This window comes from Salvelinus sp. IW2-2015, linkage group LG5 (genome assembly GCF_002910315.2).
Source record: "Salvelinus sp. IW2-2015 linkage group LG5, ASM291031v2, whole genome shotgun sequence".
Classification (NCBI taxonomy): domain Eukaryota; kingdom Metazoa; phylum Chordata; class Actinopteri; order Salmoniformes; family Salmonidae; genus Salvelinus; species Salvelinus sp. IW2-2015.
In genome coordinates, this window is record NC_036844.1 from 931,934 (window position 1) to 955,114 (window position 23,181).

Below are 23,181 nucleotides of genomic sequence, written 5' to 3' on the forward strand. Positions count from 1 at the left end.
TCATGTGCTTCTTCCACTCCAGGAAGAAGCACATGGTATTGTCTGTAAGACAAAAAAGCAAAAAAATGTTTGAACAAGAGCTGAACTTTCCCAGCAGAACAACATTAGGGTAGACTAGTTGAACATGCATACATAGGCATAGAGATTACATTTAGAACAATATCTATCCTAATAGAAAGAAATATGTCATAACCTTCAACCTTTGCACAGATGTACATAGGTAAGTAAGCAGACAGTATCTAGCTACTGTACAGCCATGTCTAACAGGCATGCTTAGGCAAATATTTTTTATAACAAAACCAGCTTATCAGTTTTAGAGATTTACAACAGTTAAAGTGTTGAATTATTGTTTCTCCTCACTGTTAGCTAGTAAACTTAAATAGCTAGCTTGCTGGATAGCCAATCATTGTTATTTACATCTGTTTGGAATCCTATCTTGCTTATATTTTGTGATTTTGAAACGCATCCACAGTTATAATCATAACTATTGTCAACCCTCGTCAATTATGTTATATAGCTAGCTAGTAAAACTATTTACAGTTGCTAGTATTGCACATGTTTGCTAAAAAGTTACAAATGGGAGGTCCGGTGGCGCATAGTAAAAAGTTAGCAGGCGCCTGGCTAACTAGCTAGCCAATGCTAGTCATATGCTAACTTTTGCCCGTAAACTTAGCCTTATGTAGCTAATTTGTAAAGTAACCATATCTACGACTAAAAAGTGAAAAGGTTTACAATAGTGATACAATAGATCTCCGATTGTAAAATCTCTTCTATTTTTGTCATAGACATGGCTACCAGTAACTAGCAACCTACCTAGCTGTCTTAGTTAGCAAACATAGAATGTATTTGATTTCCCACCCACTGTAACACAGTAGTATGTTAGCCAGCAATACACAATATGTGACCACCAACAGCTGGATTCGGTACTATGAAGAACATTTTGAAATGCTGTTTTTTTTACATTGGACAAAAGTCGAGACTCTGAGCTAGAAAATGGTCTATCATACACTGCATTTAAGGAACAATGGGAAAGTAATTCTGCTTTTTAAGTTGATAAACCTGTAACCACACTTTTGAGAAACTGGCCCTTGAATGTTTTGGTACACCTACTGGAGAACCCTTCTTTGTCTACACCTATTCAGCATCATTCACACCCTCATATGCCTTAGCCCCACCCATCACTTTAAGGATTCACATGCCATGTGCTAAATAACCAAAGATTTCAAGACTAAATGTGGTAAAAGTAGTAGCCTACAATAAGGCAAAAACTCCAGGTAAAAATACACTTTATCTAGTCCTCCTAATCTGATTTTGGTACAGGTCATGTTGATCTTCACATTACCATTTCTGGTAAAAACACACTATATAAAATATATAAAAAAATGTTTATTTGTCACATGCTCAGGACACAGAAGGTGTAAACGGTACAGTGAAATGGTTACTTGCATAGTAGCAAAAGTTTCCCCAGATACACTTGTATAAATTGACGGGTCATGTGAAAGAAATTCTATAACCACCCCCCAGCCACATGTAGCTACGTGGATGGGTCACTATTGTCTAGACATGTACACATCTTCATGAAATACAATAGATGGCCGTAATCACCCCAAGACACACCTGGTTAACTTGATGGGTCATGTAATCATCTGGTGAAGTGGAGTCTTTTGTTTAGACTATCTAAACAATCAACCGGGATAATCCCAAGTCATACTAATACCAATACAAACATTATCATAGCTGCAGGTAGATAAAGCTAACAAAACTAGGTTCAATGTTATCTAGGTAACACTAGGATATAACTAGCAATACAAATGGATTCTGATTCGAATACTATTTATACATAGATCATACACGTAAAGTTAGTCAGCGAGCCAGCAAGCTAACGCTCGCTAGCTAGCAAACGGTACGCTTTAACTTGCAATGAAAATCACTTTGACAAAATTAGAAACATATCATACAGTACATCTTGTTTGGCCAGCATTGTGTCACGTCTTTCCGGTTCACATTGACCGTGGCATGTGCAGAACGTATCCCATCACAACTTTGTCCAACTGAATGTCGATAGCGCCTGCTGAATTCAATGCATCCCCTTACAAAAATGTACCATGGCAGTAAAATGAGAGAAAAAAATACCATGATAGGGTGTATCATTTGGCATGCGAATCCCAGACCTCCTGGGCAATTATGTGTGAAACATCTCACTGACCTAGAAATGCCATGGACATGATGAAAACAAGACCAGATTACCCTAGGGCGAAATTCCCCTTTAAGGATTAATGAATTGCTTTTTCAACATTGCTCAGTGGTGGTGATTATGGACTAAAACAGCCCCACAAATAAGCCAAAATTCCTTAAACAGACATCTAACTCTTTGATTACACCGACAGCGTCATTGCGCAGAAATAGTACGCAGCATCATCTGGACATGTATGCAACAAATGTTCAACATTCACCTTCTGCTACCATTTCTGTCAAGCCGTCTACGCATACAGTTTGACGCATATGTTCGATACATCCAACGCATGCACAGCAACTGCCTCTGCAAAGCAACGCTGCGAGGCAAACGCAGAGTTTAATTGGAATTGACTGTAATTCTGGTGTACCAAAATGCAAAACACTGTCGGTGTGATCGAAGCATTCTGTCAAACGCCACACACCCCCTTGATGTTCAATGGCTGCTGGGGCTGAACCTCGAACGCGTCATAGGAGGCGTGATTTCAATTTGTGCTCCCTGTTGGCTTTGAACTAAGGAGTAGCTCCGCCTTCATATCACAAAGCGGTGTATAGCCATGAACAAGAATCACATTCTATTAACAGAGCTCGACTGTCTGACATGAGAAACACTTCATTCCCCATATGTAGCCTAATGGTTCACATGCCTATTTGAAATCCCATGAAGTCGGCCAACACAGTATACAGTAAGGAAACAGATTTAGCCTAGCCTACTTCTGGACTAGTCTGCATGATCTCCAAACGGAATACTAAACAACTGTTTGAAGTTGTTACATCTTGAGAACGGCAACAGTCGATCATTGCAGCGGTCCACGAATTGGTTGAAATCGCTTACGCCTCGTGTTGTGACACGCGCCACCATCGTGATCATTTCTTCGCCTTGACTTCACATACAACTACCACGACGGAAAGGTGAGCACCGGATTACATTTATCCACTTTTTTTTTTTTTTACCAACGTCCAATATCGTTAAAAGTTGCAGCCTGTGGTTCGGACGACTGTTAGACTTGTACATAGTAATGCATTTATGGCTATAATTGGAACATGTTGGTCCCCGTTTCTAGCCTATGTCTGACATGTTCGGACAGATTCTTGAGCGTAAGTTATTCGTCCGTGATTCTACATTTCCCTCTTTCCGGTGGTGAAAGTGGAGAACATGACTCACTTTTACCACTCATCGTAGCACACATCTCTTAACGGTTCGTCCATGCTGTTCTTGGAGGGGTGGGTGGGTGTCTTGACTTGACTGCATCACAGCTGCAAGAGAGCACTTATACAATGGGGAGTTGTGCTCCGTAATGGTCATTAACCGTTTTTAATGAAGCAGGGATGGGTGTATTTATGGCCCTTGAGCGCATTATTAAACGAGAAGGATATATTGCTAATCTGCCTTGGTGGCAAGCGGGCCTGACCACTGCTCACTGTAGGCCTGCTATTGGTACTATTTATAGTGTCTGTTAATGGTACAGTCATGCTTTTAATTATAAACGACTTCCCCTCGCTTGTGTGAGCAGATTATTTGTTCATTTAAACTGAGGGGTTGGGTTTTGACAGGTTTTCATTAGTGTAGGTTTACCTAAGGCAGAGGGAGCAATGCGTCTCTACAAAGTGACTGGTGAAATTTGAACGGAGCCACTGATATATGGGACTTGTTGATGCACATGAATTGAATTTAAACAAGATAAGGCCAACATGCCTTAGCCTACAAAATGCCTGGTGGTCTTATAAAACAGTTAGTACTCACCATATGTTGAGAAAATAAGGTTATATAGGCCTATACTACCTAGGTAGGTGCTTCTCCAAAGAAGATTATATGATTGGGAGATGAGCATCAAATTGAACATGGATAACATGACAGCTCCCCACTTCTAAAGAAACCCGTCAATGTATACTGAACAAAAATATAAATGCAACATGCAACGATTTTGCTGGGTTACAGTTCATAAGGAAACCAGTCAATTTAAATAAATGAATTAGGCCCTAATCTATGGATTTCACATGACTGGGCAGGGGCACAGCCATGCCCCAGCCAATCAGAATGGCTTTATTACAGACAGAAATACTCCTCAGTTTCATCAGCTGTCCGGGTGGCTTGTCTCAGACAATCCCGCAGGTGAAGAAGCTGGATGTTGAGGTCCTGGGCTGGTGTCGTTATATGTGGTATTTACTGGATGCACTGCCAAATTCTCCAAAATTATGTAGGAGGTGTTTTTTAGTAGAGAAATGAACATAAAATTATCTGGCAACAGCTGTGGTGGACGTTCCTGCAGTCGGTATGCCAATTGCATGCTCCCTCAACTTAAGACATCTGTGGCATTGTGTTGTGACAAAACTGTACATTTTAGTGACCTTTTATTGTACAAGGTGCACCTGTGTCATGATCATGCTGTTTAATCAGCTTCTTGATATGACACACACGTCAGGTGGATGGATTTTCTTAGCAAAGTAGAAATTCTCATTAAAAGGGATGTAAACAGATTTGTTCACAACATTTAGAGAAAAAAGCTTTTTGTGCATATGGAACATTGCTGGGATCTTTTATTTCAGCTCATGAAACATGGGACCAACACTTTACATGTTGCATTTATATTTTTGTTCAGTGTATTTCTCCCCAAGTGAATAATTCAATGAAGAGCCAAATGCAATTGTGTATCGGCAAGTGAACTATTATTTGCTCTGTCAACCTGAAACCAGATGCAATCCATCAGTCTGTACTCAGACAGCCACGGTATTGTGTTCCTCCTCATTAGCCTCTGTTTTTAATCAGTCTATTACTAGAGCGGAACAGCGCTGTCTCTTCTCCTCAGTAACCTTTTTGTTTTGCTTGATAATTCATTTATCATGAAACACTGCAACGGAGACCAAGGTTATTACAAATCAGAGCCAACAGACGCTTATTTCTCGATAATGACTCCAGTTTATCAGAGGAAAGAGCGTAAGTAGCCTAGTCAAAGACAGATTGCCAGGCAGACTCAAACTTTAATCTAAACAAATATAACTCTGTCACCCCCCCCAAAAAAAATGTTTTGTCCTTTAGTGTGTGCCACTCTTTCCTCTGTCTGGTACGCTTGCGTAGACTTTCCTAACTCCATTTTCTCTTTTTTTGTATTTAGAAAGCCAAGATGCTCCTTTGCTTGGAGAAATGCCCTACCTTGTTTTTAGCGATAGGCTCTGGTTACAGATCGGCATTACAGAGTTCTGCTTGGAGGTGATAAGAAGGAACACTAAGTCCTTGTGCCCTCCAAACTAGGTGGGTGTTCAGTGGGGAGATGAGCTTGTCTAAGTCCCGTATAGGCTAATGTACAGTTGAAGTCGGAAGTTTACATACACCTTAGCCAAATACATTAAAACTCAGTTTTTTCACAATTCCTGACATTTAATCCTAGTAAAAATGCCTGGTCTTAGGTCAGTTAGGATCACCGCTCTATTTTAATAATGTGAAATGTCAGAATAATAGTAGAGAGAATGATTTCATGTATTTCAGCTTCTATTTCTTTCATCACATTCCCAGTGGGTCAGAAGTTTACATACACTGAATTAGTATTTGGACGCATTGCCTTTAAATTGTTTATCTTGGGTCAAATGTTTCAGGTAGCCTTCCACAAGCTTCCCACAATAAGTAGGGTGAATTTTGGCCCATTCCACCTGGCAGAGCTGGTGTAACTGAGTCAGGATGTAGGCCTCGCTCGCACACGCTTTTTCAGTTCTGCCCACAAATTTTCGACAGGATTGAGGTCAGGGCTTTGTGATGGCCATTCCAATACCTTGACTTTGTTGTCCTTAATTAATTAAGCCATTTTGCCACAACTTTGGAAGTATGCTTTGGGTCATTGTCCATTTGGAAGACCCATTTGTGACCAAGCTTTAACTTCCTGACTGATGTCTTGAGATGTTGCTTCAATATATCCACATAATTTTCCTCCGTTATGAATCCATCTATTTTGTGAAGTGCACCAGTCCCTCCTGCAGCAAAACACCCCCACAACATGATGCTGCCACCCCCGTGCTTCACGGTTGGGATGGTGTTCTTCGGCTTGCAAGCCAAGCCTCCCCCTTTTCCCTTCAAACAGAACAATGGTCATTATGGCCAAACAGTTCTATTTTTGTTTCATCAGACCAGAGGACATTTCTCCAAAAGGTACGACTTTGTCCCCATGTGCAGTTGTAAACAGTAGTCTTCCTAACTGAGCGGTCTTTCAGGTTATGTCGATATAGGACTCGTTTTACTGTGGATATAGATACTCAGAGGCACTGTGTTTGAAGGTAGGCCTTGCATTACATCCACAGGTACACCTCCAATTGACTCAAATGATGTGAGTTAGCCTATCAGAAGCTTCTAAAGCCATGACATAATTTTCTGTAATTTTCCAAGCTTTTTAAAGGCACAGTCAACTTAGTGAATGTAAACTTCTGACCCACTGGAATTGTGACACAGTGAATTATAAGTGAAATAATCTGTCTGTAAACAATTGTTGGAAAAATTACTTGTCATTCAAAGTAGATGTCCTAACCGACTTTCCAAAACTAGTTTGTTAACAAGAGATTTGTGGAGTGGTTTAAAAACGAGTTAATGACTCCAACCTAAGTGTATGTAAACTTGCGACTTGAACTGTAATTGTTGAGGCTTGCTCTGCATTGAAATATCTCCCCCTCTGAAGATGATGATGACATCCCTGAGGCTCAGTCTCAGATCTTGCCTTGTGCTGCAAAAGATGAATAAATGTTTATTTGCATTTAAGAGATTAGTTTTCTTTTTTTTGCGAGGTTATTTTGGCTCTTAGTGTACGGCGGACATTTCTGCAGGTGTGTGTGTCTGTGTGATTGCGTTCGCTGTGCAAATACATTCGCCGCAACTTGTTGCAGGTACGGCAAGGAATGCTAAAATGTTTTTGCTGTTTATGCTCTGCAGCTCTGCTGTTTATGAATTCAAGCCTATCAACTCCCGAGATTATCCGATGTGAAATGGCTAGCTAGTTAGCGGGGTGCGCACTAATAGCGTTTCAAACGTCACTCGCTCTTAGACTTGGAGTAGTTGTTCCCCTTGCTCTGCATGGGTAACGCTGCTTCGAGGGTGGCTGTTGTCGATGTGTACCTCGTTCGAGCCCAGGTAGGAGCGAGGAGAGGTACGATTTCAAAAATCGTCCGATTTAATCTGTATCGGCTTTTTTTGTCCTCCAATAATCGGTGTCGGCGTTGAAAAATCATAATCGGTCGACCTCTACTCTCAATAGGCATAAGCTATTTTCTAGTTAATGAGATGGTTTTTACGAAAGGCATTGTCCATCTATCAGAAGACATTTGCATCGCTAAAGGCTACAGTTGTAGACATGCGTGCATCGCACACACACCGATGAGACGGGCTGTCCCGTGTCGCTGCTTCTTCTGAAAGTTGCAGGAAATACGAATCACTGATCTATGATAATGGCGCGGGAGGGGATGGCTGCTGTTTTACGGTCTCCTATAGTTTTTTTCGAATTGTTTGTTACTTATTTTGTACATAATGTTGCTGCTACCGTCTCTTATGACCGAAAATATATTCTGGATATCAGAACAGCGATTACTCAGCTCGAACTGGACGAAGATATTTTATCTTTAATGAGTCTGACGCGAAGGATATACTGCTTTTCCGAGACCAGGTACAAATCCCAGTCATTCGCATGAAGAAAATACAGAAATATAGGGGGCTGAGATCGGGGTGCCTTGTGAGAATTTGTCAGCGAGTGGGTTACCCGCCCCTACCATCTGTTCTATTGGCCAATGTGCAATCACTGGAGAACAAACTAGATCTCCATTTGAGATTATCCTACCAACGGGACATTAAACTGTAATACCTTATGTTTCACAGAGTCTTGGCTGAACAACGACACGGATAATATACAGTTGGTTGGGTTTTCTGTGCATCGGCAGGACAGAACCAGCTATGTCTGGTAAGATGAGGGGTGGGTGTGTATTTGTCAATAACAGCTGGTGTGCGATGTCTAATACTAAGGAAGTCTCAGTATTGCTTGCCTGAGGTAGAGTACCTCATGATAAGCTCTAGACCACACTATCTACCAAGAGTTGATCTATATTTTTCATAGCCGTCTATTTACCACCACAAACCGACACTGGCACTAAGAACGCACTCAGCGAGCTGTAAAAGACCATGAGCAAACAATAAAATGCTCATCCAGAAGCAGCGATCCTAGTGCACTTAAATCTGTTTTACCTCATTTCTACCAGCATGTCACATGTGCAACCAGAGGTGGAAAAAGCTCTAGGCCACCTTTACTCCACACACAGAGACACATGCAAAGCTCTCCATCACCCTCTATTTGGCAAATCTGAACATAGTTATATTCTCCTGATTCCAGCTTACAAGCAAGAACTAAAGCAAAAAGTACCAGTACCAACTAAAGTACCAGTGACTCGCTCAATACGGAAGTGGTCAGATGACGCGGATGCTACGATACAGGACTGTTTTGCTAGCACAGACTGGAATATGTTCCAGGATTCAACCAATGGCATTGTGGAGTATGCCACCACAGTCACTGGCTTCATCAATAAGTGCATCGACAACGTCATCCCCATAGTGACCGTACGTACATATCCCAACCAGAAGCCATGGATTACAGGAAACATCCGCACCGAGCTAAAGGCAAGAGTTGCCGCATTCAAGGAGTGGGACACAAATCCGGACGCTTATACAGTGGTTGCTCAGCTAAAAGTTTTGAGATTATGCTGCGGGATTTAAAGGTAATTTGTGGTTTAGTACGGTACCCTGCGTCACTGCTTCATTGCTCCAGACCACCGCAAGGGGGAGTTAGGACACAAAAGCATAATCAGTTCTCTTAGGCGCTAAATGGGTCTACCTGACAATGAATGGGCGATAAAAAAACAAATAGAAACTGATAAATGTGCACGGCTTCAAAATTGAATTTCAATGAACTGAATGATAAGGATGAAGCAGGTGATTTGAATTTATAAATGAAAATGTTCAATTATATTCCATGATGTTCTTAAGATATACACTACCAGTCAAACGTTTTAGAACACCTACTCATTCAAGGGGTTTTCTTTTCTTTTTAGTATTTTCTACATTGTAGAATAATTGTGAAGACAAACTATGAATTAACACACATGGAATCATGTAGTAACCAAAAAAGTGTTCAACAAATCAAAATATATTTTATTTGAGATTCTTCAAATAGCCAACCTTTGCATCGATGACAGCTTTGCACACTCTTGGAATTCTCTCAACCAGCTTCACCTGGAATTATTTTCCAACAGTCTTGAAGGAGTTCCCACATATGCTGAGCACGTGTTGGCTGCTTTTACTTCACTCTGCGGTCTGACTCATCCCAAACCATCTCGGTTTGGTTGAGGTCAGGGGATTGTGGAGGCCAGGTCATCTGATGCAGCACTCCATCACTCTCCTTCTTGGTAAAATAGCCCTTACACAGCCTGGAAGTGTGTTGGGTTATTGTCCTGTTGAAAGACATGATAGTCGCACTAATCCCAAACCAGATGGGATGGCGTATCGCTGCAGAATGCTGTGGTAGCCTTGCTGGTTAAGTGTGCCTTGAATTCTAAATTAATCAGACTGTGTCACCAGCAAAGCACCCCCACACCATAACACCTCCTCCATGCTTTATGGTGGGAAATACACATGCAGGAGATCATGAGTTCACCCACATCGCGTCTCACAGACACAGCAGTTGGAACCAAAAATCTCAAATTTGGACTCATCAGACCAAAGGACAAATTTCCACCGGTCTAACGTTCATTGCTCGTGTTTCTTGGCCCAAGCAAGTCTCTTCTTCGTAGTGATTTCTTTGCAGCAATTCGACCATGAAGGCCTGATTCACGCAGTCCCCTCTGAACAGTTGATGTTGAGATGTCTATTACTTGAACTCTGAAGCAATTATTTGGCCTGCAATTCTGAGGCTGGTAACTCTAATGAACTTGTCTTCTGCAGCAGAGGTAGCTCTGGTCTTTCATTCCTGTGGCTGTCCTTATGAGAGCCAGTTTTATCATAGCGCTTGAAGGTTTTTGTGAATGCACTTGAAGAAACTTTCAAAGTCCTGAATGTTTCTGTATTGACTGACCATGTCTTAAAGTAATGATGGACTGTTGTTTCTCTTTGCTTATTTGAGCTGTTCTTGCCATAATATGTACTTGTTTTTTTTTCCAAATAGGGCTATCTTCTGTATACCACCCCTACCTTTTCACAACAAACTAATTGGCTCAAACGCCTTAAGAAGGAAAGAAATTCCACAAATGTACTTTTAAAAAGGCACACCTGTTAATTGAAATGCATTCCAGGTGACTACCTCGTGAAGCTGGTTGAGAGAATGCCAAGTGTGCAAAGCTGTCAAGGCAAAGGGTGGCTATTTTAAAGAATGTAACAAACGATTCAAAATATATTTTAGAACACTTTTTTTGGTTACTACGGGATTCCATATCTGTTATTTCATAGTTTTGATGTCTTCACTATTGTTTTACAATGTAGAAAATAGTAAAAATAAAGAAACCCTTGAATGAGTGGCTTTTCAAAAACGGTAGTGTATGTGTTGACTGAATAATAAGCAAGTGATGTCTGCTAAATAATCAAGTTGACGTTGCGGTTCTTCTTCACTATTGGCCAAGCGTCATCTCAGTTTTGCCGGGGTAGGCCTTCATTGTAAATAAGAATTTGTTGTAAATAAGTAATTTTTCCAACAATTGTTTAGATATATTATTTCACTTCACTTCACTGTATCACAATTCCAGTGGGTCAGAAGTTTAAGTTCACTGTGCCTTTAAACATCTTGGAAAATTCCAGAAAATTGTCATGGCTTTAGAAGCTTCTGATAGGCTAATTGACATCATTTGAGTCAATTGGAGGTGTACCTGTGGATGTATTTCAAGGCCAACCTTAAACTCAGTGCCTCTTTGCTTGACATCAATTCCCATACAGCCCTAACAGATCCACAGATGACGCAATCTGAATCGCACTCCACACTGCCTTTTCCCACCTGGACAAAAGAAAGAAACACCGATGTGAGACTGCTATTAATTCGCTAACTCTGTTGTTTTTCTTGTCACACTGCTTTGCTTTATCTTGGTCGCAGTTGTAAATGAAACTTGTTCTCAACTGGCCTACCTGGGTTAACTAAGGTTTGAGACACCCCCCCCCCCCCCCCCCCCCCCCCACCGCCCCCCCCCCCCCCCCCCCCCCCCCCCCCCCCCCAAAGAAACTGCTCAGCGTTCAACATTCATAGTGCCCTCAAAGCTCATCACTAGGACCCTGGGACTAAAACACCCCCCTCTGCAACTGGAACCTGAACTTCCTGACGGGCCGCCCCCAGATGGAAAGGATGGGTAACAACACATTTGCCACGCTGATCCTCAGGCCCCTCGGGTGCGTGCTTAGTCCCCTCCTGTACTCCCTGTTTACAAACGTCTGCGTGGCCAAGCACGACTCCAACACCATCATTAAGTTTGATGACGACACAACAGTGATAGGCCTGGTCACTGACAATGATGAGACAGCCTACAGAGGGTAGTGCATATGGCCCAGTACGTCACTGGGGCCAAGCTTCCTGCCATCCAGGACCTATATACTAGGCGGTGTCAGAGGAAGGGCCAAAAAAGACTCCAGTCACCCAAGTCATAGACTGTTCTCTCTGCTACCGCACGGCAAACGGTACCAGAGTGCCAAGTCTAGGTCTAAATGGCTCCTTAACAGCTTCTACCCACAAGCCATAAGACTGCTGAACAATTAATTAACAATTAACCCTTTTTTTTTTTACACTGCTGCTACTCTCTGTTTATTATCTATGCATAGTCACTTTACCCCTACCTACATGTAGAAATTACCTCGACTTACCTATACCCCCGCACATTGACTTGGTACCGGTACCCCCTGTTTATAGCATCGTTATTTTTTTTATTCGTAAATATTTTCTTAAATATTTCTTGAACTGCATTGTTGGTTAAGGGCTTATGAGTAAGCATTTCACGGTAAGGTCTATACCTTTTTGTTTTCGGCGCCTGTGACACACACTTTTACTTGATGTGTTCTGTTCATGTCTTCATTATAAACTTGGGCAAATAAAATGTTCTATTGATTTCAATACATTTAATTGACTTCCTACCTAGTTCAATATGACCCAATGAGGCCTAGTGCACTCGCAATGGCCGATGCGCAGCTCAATATTTCAAAACCTTATTTGATATGGCAATACAGTATGAAACGGCACTGCGGAAGGGAGGACACTATCATTACAGGAATAATGCACTTTACTGTTTGACCAAATCATGGTTTTATCCGCCTAAAAATATGTGTTGTTTTGATTGGAGGTGACCAGGTGGAATGTACAGCTCGCACCAGTGTGATCAATTCAAAATTTAACTCGCACAGCCAAGTCAAAGGTCGCAAAATACAACTATGTGGTCGCAGCCTGGAGCCCTGATTTTCCACCCATTTGAGACTCACACGTAGCTGCACTGCAGCAGGAGTTCTTTGGAGGCTTCAGTATGAAGACGAAGTCAAGCTTACAGGGAAATAATCATTAATGATTAAGGGCAGCCTGTTAGCCCCTTCGGTTGAACATTGTCTGCCGTGTCTTCTCGGTACATGTTATGATCTGTTTGGAGTCAAGCGAGACTTAACTAGTTGTATAGGGACATTTCCAGCTGCCCAGAAATAAACTGAGGCATAGGACTTGTTGACATTGTATTTCAGGAAATGTTTGCATGCCGTATAGATACTCTCTACACCAGGGGTTTTCAAACATTTTCTCGGGGACCATCAGCCATTCCATATACACTATGTGGACATCTGATCATCGAACATCTCATTCCAAAATCATGGTCATTAATATGGAGTTGATCCCCCTTTGCTGCTATAACAGCCTCCACTCTTCTGTGAAGGCTTTCCACTAGGTGTTGGAACATTGCTGAGGGGTCGGGCACTGATGTTGGGCGATTAGGCATGACTTGCAATTGGTATTCCAATTCTCTCCAAAGGTGTTCGATGGTGTTAAGGTCAGGACACTTTGCAGGCCAGTCAAGTTCTTCCACACCGGCCTCGATAGACCTTGCTTTGTCATGCTGTCATTGTCATGCTGAAACAGGAAAGGGCCTTGCCCAAACTGCAAGGTTGGAAGTTGGAAGCACAGAATCGTCTAGAATGTCATTATGGTGTAGCGTTAAGATTTCTCTTCACTGGAACTAAAAGGCCTAGCCCGAACCATGAAAAATAGCCCCAGACCATTATATTCCTCCTCCACCAAACTTTACAGTTGGCACTATGCATTGTGGCAGGTAGCGTCTTCCTGGCATCCAAACCCAAATTAGTCCGTTGGACTGGCAGATGGTGAAGCATGATTCATTACTCGAGAGAAAGCATTTCCACTACTCAAGAGTCCAATGGCGGCAAACTTTAAACCACTCCAGCTGACACTTGGCATTGTGCATGGTGATCTTAGGCTTGTGTGCGGCTGCTCGGCCATGGAAACCCATTACATGAAGCGCTCGACGAACAGTTATTTTGTTGACTTTGCTTCCAGAAGCAGTTTGGAACTTGGTAGTGAGTGTTGTAACCAAGGACTACTCGGCAGTCCCGTTCTGTGAGCTTGTGTGGCCTACCACTTCGCGGCTGAGCCGTTGTTGTTCCTAGGCGTTTCCACTTCACAATAACAAGACTTACAGTTGAACGGGGAAGCTCTAGCAGGGAAGACATTTGATGAACTGACTTGTTGGAAAGGTGGCATCCTACGACGGTGCCACATTGAAAGTCACTGAGCTCTTCAGTAAGGCCGTTCTACTGCCAATGTTTGTCTTTGGCGATTGCATGGCTGTGTGCTCGATTTTTATACACTTGTCAACAACAAGTGTGGCTGAAATAGACGAATCCATTAGTTTGAAGGGGTGTCCACATAGGTACGTGTGATTGTGTGTCTTTAGCCTATTCCAGTGCTACCACACGTAGCATTTTAGCGAACCCTTTTCCTAATCTTTGCCTTTTTCTCCTAACCTGCTACGTTAATTCTCCCGATGCACAAATATGACATTTTTGGCCGATACTGATATCCAATATTTTCCTTGCCCCAAAAAAACAATACCAATATTAAAAGCTTTAGCGGCCTTTTAAGCATTCTAGTACAGTTAAATAGTTAGACTGCTGCGTCCACGTGTGTCAAGGCACTGCATCTCAGTAAGAGAGGCATCACTACAGTCCCTGGTTCGAATCCAGGCTGTATCACTTCCGCCTGTGATTGGGAGTCCTATAGGGCGGCACACAATTGGCCCAGCGTTGTCCTGGTTTGGCCGGGGTAACCCTGACTATGGACTCAGGACCTGACTGACTGCACGTCACAATTTAACGCGTTCATACATTTTTACGTAGTTATTACACAGCGTAATCAATATCACTCATATTTCATATGTCACAACGATTCATCGATACGTATGCCATGATGCTGGTAAAGTTGTCTCGTGCACCTACAGTGCTGGTCATTAAAAAAAAAAGATAGCTCATGGACGTAAACAATGTTCTTCCCCAAAAACATATCAAAACTACTTCTGTTTTAGTAGCTTTAGTTAGCTAACTATATAGCACAGTGTCATCTAAAATAACCCTAATTTATAAGACCTTTCTTATTTGATTAATGGTGGTCGGACCCATCTATGTGAAGCTAGCCACAATAGTGAACTGTCATTGACAGTGATGCAAATAGTAGAATTATGCTATAATTGAATAGATCATGCTAAATGAGGTTGGAATGTTATATAAAATTAACAAAAGACAATTTGTTAATTTGACATCTGTTGATATCACACTGGCTGTGTTATACTTTAGAATTGCATTGGGGGCATACTTATTTCACTGTACAGCCTTACCTATGGATTGTGGATCAATGACATGGGGTATCAGTCTACTCAGTGACACCCAGAGAACATTAGCGTAGTAGCTCTTATTGTGGGACTCTGAAACAACTGTGAATTGAGTCACATAGGTTGACAATCAATGTGCATTGAACACTATTCCAGAGGAAAAACAATACTGTATGGATGTTGTAGAGTCTGATAACTCTAAGGAGGACGTTGGGGAAAAAATATATTGAGTAGACTGATAGCCCATTTCATTGATCCTCAATCCTTAGGTAAAGCTGTACAGTGCAATATGAATGTCAATACACACAATAGGCTCTTCACAGTTGTGTTCTGTGGGTGTCACCGAGTAGACTGATACCCATTTTATTGCTTTACATTTTACATTTACATTTACATTTAAGTCATTTAGCAGACGCTCTTATCCAGAGCGACTTACAAGTTGGTGCATTCACCTTATGATGTCCAGTGGAACAACCACTTTACAATAGTGCATCTAACTCTTTTAAGGGGGGGGGGGGTTAGAAGGATTACTTTATCCTATCCTAGGTATTCCTTAAAGAGGTGGGGTTTCAGGTGTCTCCGGAAGGTGGTGATTGATTCCGCTGACCTGGCGTCGTGGGGGAGTTTGTTCCACCATTGGGGTGCCAGAGCAGCGAACAGTTTTGACTGGCTGAGCGGAACTGTACTTCCTCAGAGGTAGGGAGGCGAGCAGGCCAGAGGTGGATGAACGCAGTGCCCTTGTTTGGGTGTAGGGCCTGATCGAGCCTGAAGGTACGGAGGTGCCGTTCCCCTCACAGCTCCGTAGGCAAGCACCATGGTCTTGTAGCGGATGCGAGCTTCAACTGGAAGCCAGTGGAGAGAGCGGAGGAGCGGGGTGACGTGAGAGAACTTGGGAAGGTTGAACACCAGACGGGCTGCGGCGTTCTGGATGAGTTGTAGGGGTTTAATCGCACAGGCAGGGAGCCCAGCCAACAGCGAGTTGCAGTAATCCAGACGGAGATGACAAGTGCTTGGATTAGGACCTGCGCCGCTTCCTGTGTGAGGCAGGGTCGTACTCTGCGAATGTTGTAGAGCATGAACCTACAGGACGGGTCACCGCCTTGATGTTGGTTGAGAACGACAGGGTGTTGTCCAGGATCAGCCAAGGTTCTTAGCGCTCTGGGAGGAGGACACAATGGAGTTGTCAACCGTGTGGCAAGATCATGGAACGGGCAGTCCTTCCCCGGGAGGAAGAGCAGCTCCGTCTTGCGAGGTTCAGCTTGAGGTGGTGATCCGTCATCCACACTGATATGTCTGCCAGACATGCAGAGATGCGATTCGCCACCTGGTTATCAGAAGGGGGAAAGGAGAAGATTAATTGTGTGTCGTCTGCATAGCAATGATAGGAGAAGACCATGTGAGGATATGACAGAGCCAAGTGACTTGGTGTATAGCGAGAATAGGAGAGGGCCTAGAACAGAGCCCTGGGGGACACCAGTGTGAGAGCACGTGGTGCGGAGACAGATTCTCGCCACGCCACCTGGTAGGAGCGACCTGTCAGGTAGGACGCAATCCAAGCGTGGGCGCGCCGGAGATGCCCAACTCGGAGAGGGTGGAGAGGAGGATCTGATGGTTCACAGTATCAAAGGCAGCCGATAGGTCTAGAAGGATGAGAGCAGAGGAGAGAGAGTTAGCTTTAGCATGTCGGAGCGCCTCCGTGACACAGAGAAGAGCAGTCTCAGTTGAATGACTAGTCTTGAAACCTGACTGATTTGGATCAAGAAGGTCATTCTGAGAAGATAGCAGGAGAGCTGGCCAAGGACGGCGCGTTCAAGAGTTTTGGAGAGAAAAGAAAGAAGGGACCTGGTCTGTAGTTGTTGACATCAGAGGGATCGAGTGTAGGTTTTTTCAGAAGGGGTGCAACTTCTGCTCTCTTGAAGGCGGAAGGGACGTAGCCAGCGGTCGGATGAGTTGATGAGCGAGGTGAGGTAAGGGAGAAGGTCTCCGGAATGGTCTGGAGAAGAGAGGAGGGGATAGGGTCAAGCGGGCAGGTTGTTGGGCGGCCGGCCATCACCAAGACGCGAGATTTCATCTGGAGAGAGAGGGGAGAAAGAGGTCAAAACACAGGGTAGGACAGTGTGAGCAGAACCAGCGGTGTCGTTTGACTTAGCAAACGAGGATCGGATGTCGTCGACCTTCTTTTCAAAATGGTTGACGAAGTCATCTGCAGAGAGGGAGGAGGGGGGGGGGGAGGATTCAGGAGGAGGAGAAGGTGGCAAAGAGCTTCTAGGGTTAGAGGCAGATGCTTGGAATTTAGAGTGGTAGAAAGTGGCTTTAGCAGCAGAGACAGAAGAGGAGAATGTAAGAGGAGGGAGTGAAAGGATGCCAGGTCCGCAGGGAGGCGAGTTTTCCTCCATTTCCGCTCGGCTGCCCGGAGCCCTGTTCTGTGAGCTCGCAGTGAGTCGTCGAGCCACGGAGCAGGAGGGGAGACCGAGCCGGCCTGGAGGATAGGGGACATAGAGAGTCAAAGGATGCAGAAAGGGAGGAGAGGAGGGTTGAGGAGGCAGAATCAGGAGATAGGTTGGAGAATGTTGAGCAGAGGGAAGAGATGATAGGATGGAAGAGGAGAGAGTAGCGGGGAGAGAGAGCGAAGGTTGGGACGGCGCGATACCATCTGAGTAGGGCAGTGTGGGAAGTGTTGGATGAGAGCGAGAGGGAAAAGGATACAAGGTAGTGGTCAGAGACTTGGAGGGGAGTTGCAATGAGATTAGTGGAAGAACAGCATCTAGTAAAGATGAGGTCAAGCATATTGCCTGCCTTGTGAGTAGGGGGGAAGGTGAGAGGGTGAGGTCAAAAGAGGAGAGGATGGAAGGAGGAGGCAGAGAGGAATGAGTCAAAGGTAGACGTGGGGAGGTTAAAGTCACCCAGAACTGTGAGAGGTGAGCCATCCTCAGGAAAGGAGCTTATCAAGGCGTCAAGCTCATTGATGAACTCTCCAAGGGAACCTGGGGGGCGATAAATGATAAGGATGTTAAGCTTGAAGGGCTGGTAACTGTGACAGCATGGAATTCAAAGGAGGCGATAGACAGATGGGTCAGGGGAGAAAGAGAGATGTCCACTTGGGAAGATGAGGATCCCAGTGCCACCACCCCGCTGACCAGAAGCTCTCGGGGTGTGCGAGAACACGTGGGCAGACGAGGAGATAGCAGTAGGAGTAGCAGTGTTATCTGTGGTAATCCATGTTTCCGTCAGTGCCAAGAAGTCGAGGGACTGGAGGGAAGCATAGGCTGAGATGAACTCTGCCTTGTTGGCCGCAGATCGGCAGTTCCAGAGGCTGCCGGAGACCTGGAACTCCACGTGGGTCGTGCGCGCTGGGACCACCAGGCAGCGGCACGCGGTGTGAAGCGTTTGTATGGTCTGTGCAGAGAGGAGAGAAGAGGGATAGACAGACACATAGTTGACAGGCTACAGAAGAGGCTACGCTAATGCAAAGGAGATTGGAATGACAAGTGGACTACACGTCTGAATGTTCAGAAAGTTAAACTTACGTTGCAAGAAATCTTATTGACTAAAATGATACAGTGCTGCTGAAGTAGGCTAGCTAGCAGTGGCTGCGTTGTTGACTTAGTTAGAAAGTGTAGCTGGCTAGGTAGCCTCGGTAACTGGCTAGGTAACCTCGACAATTACTCAAAAACTACACAATTATCTTGACAGCAAAGACAACTATGTAGCTAGCTAACACTACTAACCAAGTCGTTCCGTTGTAATGTAATAGTCTCTACAGTGCTGCTATTCGGTAGACGGTAGACGTTGGCTAGCTGCTGGCTAGCTAGCAGTGTTTCCTACGTTAAGAGGGACGACAAATAGCTGGCTAGCTAACCTCGGTTAATTACTGTAATCTAACACAATTATCTTGGATACGAAGACAGCAAAGACAACTATGTAGCTAGCTAACACTACGCTAATCAAGTCGTTCCGTTGAATGTAATAGTTTCTACAGTGCTGCTATTCGTAGACGTTGGCTAGCTGTTGGCTAGCTAGCAGTGTTTCCTACGTTAAGGACGACAAATAGCTGGCTAGCTAACCTCGGTAAATGTTAAGATAATCACTCTAAAACTACACACTCTAAACTACACAATTATCTTGGATACGAAGACAGCAAAGACAACTATGTAGCTAGCTAACACTACACTAATCAAGTCGTTCCGTTGAGTGTAATAGTTTCTACAGTGCTGCTATTCGGTAGACAGTGGACGTTTGCTAGCTGGCTAGCTGGCTAGCTGCTGGCCAGATAGCAGTGTTGACTACGTTAGGACGACGAATTACGATAATTACGCAATTATCTTTGATACAAAGATGGCTATGTAGCTAGCTAAGAAGAAATTGCTAAGATCAGACAAATCAAACCGTTGTACTATAATGAAATGTAATGAAAAGTTATACTACCTGCGGAGCGAAGTGCGAAATGCGACCGCTCGCTCCAACCCGGAAGTGTTACATTCCAACCTTGTTTAACATGGTCTAGTCTAAATATGGCATGATTCCACCAATTGTAACCTTCTGCATCACTTTCAAAGAGGTACTTTTATTTTGAAGGCAAACCGCAAATTCCACTATTGTGCCTAATCCTTATTGTGGCTAGCTTCACACACAACCCGGTCCGGTTGAGCGTCACTAGCCAGCTAGCTGGCTGCTTATAACGTTAGCTTTGGGCAACAGGGTTAAGTAGCTGGCTAGCTATTTATTTTCATGAACTGTTTCAATAGGCGAACAACAAGTGGCTACCTAGCTAAAACTTACTCACAAGGATTCCTTAATCATTGCTAAGAATAACGAAAATTATGTTTCTACTGGTCATTGTTTTCAGTCTGGTTGTATTAGTGCTAGCTAGGTACACCAGAAGTTGCGGTCGGTAATAAAGCATTTGTTCAACGCGGTAGTGTAAACACATAGTTCGTGGCCGGTGTGTTTGCTTGTTTGCAGACTTATTTTGTACAGCTTTGGCAGTGCTACTGATGGTAGTGGTGGCGCTTGGCTTGCACGTGCAAATTCAGAACACACATGATTCTATAAAATAACTGTTATTTTACATGTCAAATTAAAAGCTTTTTTAACGGGTCAAATAACATTATCTTTTTTTGACACGCAAAGACCCAAATGGCATTCCATAGTATGTTGTGACGCTATTACTGTGTAACTCCGATAGGGCAACGTGTAGCGGTTCTCGACCAGTCGGCAAAAGCCAACATCACCCACGACAGAAAATGGTTGATTGTCAAGGACAATGAATTCCATTTTCTTGGCGTTTTAACCTGTCTAGGACTGGGGAACCCCCGTTCCGCTAGCGGAACCCCTTGCCAACACCCAATGAAATTGCAGGGCGCCAAATACAAATCAACAGAAATCTCATAAATCAAATTTCTCAAACATACAAGTATTAGGCTACATTTTAAAGATATAATTCTCGTGAATCCAGCCACAGTGTCTGATTTTCAAAAATGCTTTACAGCAAAAGCTCCACAAAAGATTGTTAGGTCACCACCAAGTCACAGAAAAACCCTGCCATTTTTCCCGCCAAAGAGCGGAGTCACAAAAAGCACAAATAGAGATAAAATTAATCACTAACCTTTGATCTTCATCAGATGACACTCATAGGACTTCATGTTACACAATACATGTATGTTTTGTTCGATAAAGTGCATATTTATATCCAAAAATCTCATTTTACATTGGTGTGTTATGTTCAGTAGTTCAAAAACATGCTATGATTTTGCAGAGAGCCACATGAATTCACAGAAATACTCATTATAAATGTTGATAAATTCAAGTGTTATGCATGGAACTTTAGATACAGCGGTTGCATTAAGGAGAAGTGTGTCAGATTTCAAAAAAACTTTACGGAAAATGCATAATCTGAGAACGGTGCTCAGAGCCCAAACCAGCCAAAATAAATATCCGCCATGTTGCGCCGTCAACATTAGTCTGAAATAGCATCAGAATGCACTCCCAGGAATCGCAGTTCCACAATAAATGTTTGTTTTGTTCGATAATGTCCATTTATGTCAAAATAGCTTCTTTTGTTAGGGCGTTCCAAAAGCRCGTTCAGGTCCAGTCGGACGAAAAGTTAAAGTTATTACAGGTCGAAGAAACTTGTCAAACTAAGTATAGAATCAATCTTTAGGATGTTTTTATCTTAAATGTAAAATAATATTCCAACCGGAGAATTCCATTGTCTGTAGAAAAGCAATGGAACGAGAGATACCTCTCATGTGAAATGCGCGTGACTGAGAACGAGGCTGCTGCCAGACCCCTTAGTCAAACAGCTCTCATCCGGCCCCCCTTCACGGTAAAAGCCCGAAACAACGTCCTAAAGACGGTTGACATCTAGTGGAAGCCTTAGGAAGTGCAACATAACCCATATCCCACTGTGTATTCGATAGGGGCTGAGTTCAAAAACGACAAACCTCAGATTTCCCACTTCCTCTTTGGATTTTTTCTCAGGTTTTTGACTGCCATATGAGTTCTGTTATACTCACAGACATCATTCAAACAGTTTTAGAAACTTCAGTGTTTTCTATCCAATATGAATAATATGCATATATTAGCATMTGGGACTGAGTAGGAGGCAGTTCACTCTGGGCACGCTATTCATCCGAAAGTGAAAATGCTGCCCCCTATCCCAAAGAAGTTAACTTCACTAGGGTAGGGGGCAGCATTTGGAATTTTGGATGAAATGCATGCCCAAATTAACCTGCCTGCTACTCGGGCCCAGAAGATATGATAAGCATATAACTGGTAGATATGGATAGAAAACACTCTAAAGTTTCCAAAACTGTTAAAATAGTGTCTGAGTATAACAGAACTGATTTGGCAGGTGAAAACCTGAGAAAAATCCATTCAGGAAGTAGTTTTTGTTTTGTAGTTTTCTATTCAATGCCATTACAGTATCCATTGACTTAGGACTGAAATTGAAGTTCCTGTTTCTTCCACTAGGTGTCAACAGTCTTTAGAAATAGTTTCAGGATGGTATTCTGAAAAATTAGGGAATACGAGCATTTGGCATAACTGGACACTAAAGTGTCGCAGAGGTTTTTCATGCGCGCGACAGAGATAGCAATTCTTGTTTACCATTTAAATTGACGACGTTATTGTCCGGTTGAAATGTTATCGATTATTTAGGCTAAAAACAACCTGAGGATTGAGTATAAACATTGTTTGACATGTTTCTATGAACTTTACGAATACAATTTGGATTTTTTTGTCTTTCTGTTTTGACTGCGTTTGAGCCTGTGGTTTACTGAAGAAAATGCGYAAACAAATGAGGTTTTTGTATATAAAGAGACTTTATCGAACAAAAGGAACATTTACTGAGTAAATGAATGTCTGCTGAGTGCAACCATATGAAGATCATCAAAGGTAAGGGATTCATTTTATCTCTTTCTGACTCTGTTCTACTTGGCTGGTTACTGTTTGTAATGATTTATCTAGTGGGCTATGTTCTCAAATAATCATAAGGTATGCTTTCGCCGTAAAGCATTTTTTAAATCTGACACCGTGGTTGGATTCACAAGAATTTCATCTTTAAACCCATGTAAAATATGTTTTGTTTTCTGAATTTTTATAATGAGTATTTCTGAATTTGAATTTGGCGCCCCACAGTTTCACTGGCTGTTGAAGAGGTGGGACGCTAACGTCCCACATACCCAAGAGAGGTTAACAAACTAGTTTTTGGCTCACAATTCACAATTCCGGTGGGTCAGAAAATAAATTGTAGACCTCCACAAGTCTGGTTCATCCTTGGGAGCAATTTCCAAATGCCTGAAGGTACCACGTTCATCTGTACAAACAATAGTACGCAAGTATAAACACCATGGGACCACGCAGCTGTCATACCGCTCAGGAAGGAAACGCATTCTGTCTCCTAGAGATGAATGTACTTTGGTGCGAAAAATGCAAATCAATCCCAGAATAACATCAAAGGACCTTGTGAAGATGCTGGAAGAAATGGGTACAAAAGTATCTATATCCACAGTAAAACGAGTCCTATTTCGACATAACCTGAAAGGCCGCTCAGCAAGGAAGAAGCCACTGCTCCAAAACCGCCATAAA

The 23,181-nt window shown here is 43.1% G+C and overlaps 1 protein-coding gene across 1 annotated transcript in view; it reads left to right on the plus strand.

Annotated features, from left to right (window-relative positions):
- Window positions 1–2,773: 2,773 nt before the first annotated feature.
- Window positions 2,774–23,181, plus strand: part of LOC111963765 (LIM domain transcription factor LMO4-B-like) — a 45,281-nt gene continuing 24,873 nt past the window's right edge. The window contains exon 1 of the mRNA XM_023987255.3: window positions 2,774–3,144. The gene's annotated coding sequence lies outside the window, so the exon portion shown is untranslated. The remainder of the gene's footprint in view (window positions 3,145–23,181) is intronic.